At 42.9% G+C, this 5267-nt stretch overlaps 1 long non-coding RNA gene across 2 annotated transcripts in view; it reads right to left on the bottom strand.

The window, feature by feature from the left end:
- The window catches only part of LOC111751054 (uncharacterized), a 38084-nt gene extending 34181 nt beyond the window's left edge, over positions 1–3903 (bottom strand). Inside the window, exons 1-2 of one of the 2 annotated variants that reach the window (XR_010322112.1) lie at positions 1413–3903; positions 777–987 (exon numbers count right to left, since the gene is read on the bottom strand). This is a non-coding gene — a long non-coding RNA (uncharacterized LOC111751054). Of the gene's footprint in view, positions 1–776; positions 1372–1412 lie in introns of those variants that run through there. The other variant, XR_002786129.2, reaches the window with a different exon arrangement.
- Positions 3904–5267: the final 1364 nt, after the last annotated feature.

Below are 5267 nucleotides of genomic sequence, written 5' to 3'. Positions count from 1 at the left end.
CTAGTGGGATGGCAAAACTGATCAATCCTTTACAAGGGTTCCACTCAACTTATTTGCATTAGCAAAACTGTCCAATCCCCTTGGTGGGTCACAAGCACATTATCTGCATAGTCCCACCCAATCACTTTGTGGTAGTTACAAGACCATGGCTAGAAGGGCCATACAGAAGTAATTCACTGTACCACGGGCACACATTGATCTTCAGCTCACTTTGGCTTGTTTACCGAGGTCTTTATATCAGTATATAAGGGGTCACCATGAATTAAAAATCAACTTGATGGCAACTAGTTTTTGGAGTCCCTGGTGCAGAGAGTTAATGTGCTCAGCTGCTAACCAGAAGGTTGGAGGTTTGAGTCTACCTAGAGGTGTCTTGTAAAAATGGCCCAGAGAACTACTTGCAAAGAAATCAATCGTTGAAAACCCTATGGAGGACATTTCTAATCTGACACACATTAGGTTTCCATGAGTCAGAGTTGACTCAATGGCAACTTTTTTTTTGGTACTGGTTACATCAGTATATCACATTTTTTGATAGGCAGCCCTATGATGCCCTCTACCTCCTGTATTTTGTCACTGTCTTCAGAAATGCTCGATGGCTCTGAAAGTGCTTTGTGGGGCCTGCCACGATTTCCTCCATGAAGCCCCAAATCTCTTGAGGAGTGTTTTTGTCATTGTCTTAGGCTGGGTTCTCTAGAGAGGCAAAACCTGTAAAGCATATAAACATATATATATATATATATATATAGAGAGAGATTTATATCAAGGAAACTACTCACGTGGTTGTAGAGGCTGGAATGTCTCAAGTCTGTGGATCAGGATAGAGGCTTCTCCTGATTCACGTAGCTGCAGGGACTGGCGAACCCAAGATTGGCAGGTCAGAGAGCAGGACTCTTGCTCACAGGCTATGAAGATCGATGAATTCCAAGTTTGGCACGTAAGCTGCTAGCTCAAGTCCCAAGAACCGGAGGTCAGATGAATGGGAACCACCTGCAGGATCCAGAGAAAGCAAAAAGGCAGAACATCTGCTTATATTCAGATGCAGACCACACGCCCGGTGAAACTCCCTTTCAACTGATTGGGAGGTCCTTTTATGAGCTGGGCACCAGGGAATATATATTACCTGCATTACCTCACTTAATTGCCCTTCTTAACAACCGTAAATGCTAGGCACTATTTTGTCCTCACTTTACAGATAAGAAACAATGGCCAGTGTGGACAAGTGACTTACAGAAGGTCACACAGCTACTAGCTTCTCACAGCAGATCCCATCAGGGGAGTAATCACATATAAACACTGAGAATCTTGGCCCAGCCAAATTGACACAGAATCTTAACCATCACCGTCATCTAGGGCTGCTATAACAGAAGTACTGCAAGTGAATAGCTTTAACAAGGAGAAATTTATTCTCTCACATTTTAGGAGGCTAGAAGTCTGAATTCAGGGTGCCACCTCCAGGGGAAGGCTTTCTCTCTCTTTTGGCTCTGGGGGAAGGTCCTTGTCATCAATCCTCCCTGGTCGAGGAGCTTCTCAGCACAGGGACTCTGGGCCCAAAGGACACGTTATTCTCCTGGCTGTCGTTTCTTGGTGGTATGAGGCTCCCCCCGCATCTCTCTGCTCACTTCTCTCTTTTGTATCTCTGAAGACAGTGATTTAAAACTCAACCGAATCTTGTAGATTGAATCCTGCCTCATTAACATAACTGCCGCTAATCCCATCTTATTAACATCACAGAGGATTTACAACCCATAGGAAAATCACATCGGGTGACAAAATTGTGTACAATCACAAAATACTGAGAATCATGGCCTAGCCAAATTGACTCACATTTTTGGGGGACACAATTCAACCCATAATAAGGAGCATACATTTTTCTCTGTCTTCTGGGCTTCCTTTCCTCAGATCAGCTGGATGGGGTGCTAACATAAATAGAAGGCTTTTCTTAGTTCAACAACAGGTAGTAACATCCACAGGAGAACTGGAAAGAGGAGAACTTATTAGGGAAGTAAAGACAAAGTGGACTGATCCTTTGGGCCATGGTTATGCTGCTAATAATATTTAGCGTTTATTGAGGTCCTTTATGAGTTGGGCACCAGGGTAAATATATTACCTGAGTGACCTCACTTAAATGCTGTTCTTAACAACCATAAGTGGTAGGCATTATTTTCTCCTCACTTTACAGATAAGAAACAATGGCCACCGTGGTCAAGTGACTTGCCCAAGGTTACACAGCTACTAGCAGATAGAGTCTGAATTTGAACTCAGGTATGTCTGACTCAAAAGACCATATAGTGCTTATGAGTTTGAACATTGGGGTCAGATGCCTGGTTTTGAATTCTTGCTTTGGGTAATCTTTGACTATTAACTTCTTAGTGCTTCAGTTTCTTCATTCTCACAGAGGATAAAATATGTATACAGGGGCTTGGGAGCTCTGGTGGCTCAGTGGTTAAGTGCTCGGCTGCTAACTGAAAAGTCGGTGATTCGATCCCACCAACTGCTCCGCAAGAGATAGGTGTGGCAGTTTGCTTCCATAAAGAACACAGCCTTGGAAACCCCTTTGGGGCTATTCTACTCTGTCCTATAGGTTCCTAGGAGTTGGAATTGATGGCCACAGGTCAGCACTCCATAAATGTTAATTACGCCCCCTCCTTTTCTACCTATGTATCTGCTGAGGTTGGTGATCTCCTCAAACAAATACCAGCACCACTTTCAGCTGAGTCAATGCCAACTTGTGGCGACCCCATGTGTGTCAGAGTAGACTGTGCTCTGCAGTGTTTTCAGTTGCTGATTTTTCAGTAGATCTCCAGGCCTTTCTTCTGGAGTGCCTCTGGGTGATCTCAAACCTCCAAACTTTTGGTCAGCAGCCAAGCTCATTAGCCATTTGCACCACCCAGGGACACCACTCAAAAGAATAATATGCTGGAAATCCAGAGATCTGAGGAAGCGCAGGATGAGGAGTCTGCCATAGGCCCGCTGTCCGCCCTTGGCATTCAACGATTCACTTCAATTCCTAGTGACTCTGAGTTCCCATCTGCAAAGTGGGCACAAGGATGAAGTTTTGTGAGGACGAATTGAGGACTGGAAATACTCCATTACTGCATCCTAGTCCTTTCTCTACTTCCAAGTCCAACTAAACTTGCCAGCCACTCACCAAACCAAACGAAAATGATATGTAACTGAAATTGATTTAGAACTCAGAGGCAGATTGGAGGGCTGGTGGCAACCCCTCTCTGCCCTGTTGCTGAGTTCAAAGCACTGCCCACTTCTTAGAGCGGCCAGATGTCTTCTTTTTGGGTTAAACCCTGCAGAACGGGGGCTATGAGTTTTCAAAATGTGTTCACACTGGAACCAAGCTGTGTGATCTGCAGCGGGATTTTCGTCGTTGTCTATGTAAGTAGCCATGACACTTCGGCTGGAAAGGGCCCAGGGCAGTGTCCCGTGGGTGGCGTGGAACGTTCTTTTCCATCAGCGTTGTTCAACTCCAGATCGGTGCTGCCTTCGGAACCCGAACCCAAAGAGGCCGAGAGGTTTCTACATAGGCCCCACGTCTATGTGTGTGGTTGAGCCCCTCCCAGGCAGGCTGATTTGTGAATGTGCTGAACTGCGATGCGCTAGGCTGCCTAACCACAGAACGCTGTTTTCTTTCTCGACCGGATACACCTGCCCCGAAAACAGGGTTCACTCATGTTGCAGGGCCAAGTTCGTTTTACTTTTAAGAAGATTGCACCCTCCAGATAAACCAGAGGGTACAACTGTGTGCGCGGAGAACATGCTGGGGCTGAGACATTGACTTTCTTTTCTTTTGGCTATGAGGGACAATTGTATAATTTCTTTTTTTCCTGTCTAAATGAGCACTCTCCACTTTCATATCAGTCAATATTTCCCAAAGTGCAACCACACAACAGGGCTTAAGGAATCCAGGGACACAGCATTAAAGAGCATTGAGTTACATACTGAGAAAGTCTCTTTGGAATTTTTTTTTTTAATCTTTCTGGTTTTGTCAAGAAGAAAGCTCTTCATTTGAAACTAGTACATCTTTAACACCAAATACTTGCTAATCTTTTTTTTTTAAATAAAATGAATGTATATCCCAGATTTAGAATTTTTAGTTAGATATAGTGTCTAGTTAAATGTGATAGTATTACCCAGATAAAATTGGATAATATTGTTTTGATTTTATTATAGTTATTTTTAGGATCCCTTTAAATTTTTAGTGAGGAATAAAAGTTTCCCATTTACTTTAGGGATTTTAAGTTTCCTTTTAAAATAAATATATTCAAGTTTTAAAAAATCAGTTAATTTAAAAACATTAAGTGAAAAATTGTAAAAGAGCTATTCATAAATAAAAAAATTATGAGGCTAGCATGTGGTGATATTTGCATATAGTAGAAATAGGGAAGGGGCATACAAATATCTGATGTTCGAGCGACCAGGCTTTAGAGCCAGACAAACTTGGGTTTCAATCACTGTCTACCATGATACGTGGCTTTGAGTAAGCTATTAACTTAGTTGTAGATCTATAAAATCAGAACAGCAGTCCTCTACCCACCATTAGGATTTTTGTAAACACGATCCATATAAGACTGCCATGCACGGTCCTCCAAACCAAAACCAAACGCGTCGAGTCGATTCCTACTCATAGCGACCTTATAGGATGGAGTAGAACTGCCCCACAGGGTTTCCAAGGAGCGACTGGTGAATCCAAACTGCTGACCTTTTGTTTAGAAGCCGAGCTCTTAACCACTGCACCAACAAGGCTTCTGCATTGGCCTATAACATAGTAAATGCTCAATAAAGTTAGCCACTATTATCATTATTATTATTGCTGAAAAAACTCTTTCTACTTCTCAGAGCCTGGAACAGTGCCTGGAGCATATTTAAAAAAGCAAAACCAGTTGCTGTCAAGTAAATTCCAACTTATGTGTGTCAAAGTAGAATTGTGCCCCATAGGGTTTTCCATAGCTGATTTTTTAGAAGCATATTGTCAGGTCTTTCTTCTGAGGCAGTTTCGTGTGGACTCAAACTACCAACCTTCTGGTTAGCAGCCAATCACATCAACCTTTGGCACCATCCAGGGACTTGAACATAGTGAACACACAGTAAATTATAACTATTCCTATAATTGCTGTTGTTACCATTTGCATCATGTGTTGGTTCATGTCTGCTGAGAAGCAAGTGCCAAGATGGGATTAAATGTGCAAAGGACTTATGAGAGGAAAAGCATGCAAAGGATAAAGGAGGAGCGAGCAGGAGAAAGTGGTGAGAGTAGT

Source organism: Loxodonta africana, chromosome 5, assembly GCF_030014295.1.
Source record: "Loxodonta africana isolate mLoxAfr1 chromosome 5, mLoxAfr1.hap2, whole genome shotgun sequence".
Classification (NCBI taxonomy): domain Eukaryota; kingdom Metazoa; phylum Chordata; class Mammalia; order Proboscidea; family Elephantidae; genus Loxodonta; species Loxodonta africana.
The sequence above is the reverse complement of the archived record's forward strand: the minus strand, read 5'-3'. Positions and strand labels throughout refer to the sequence as shown.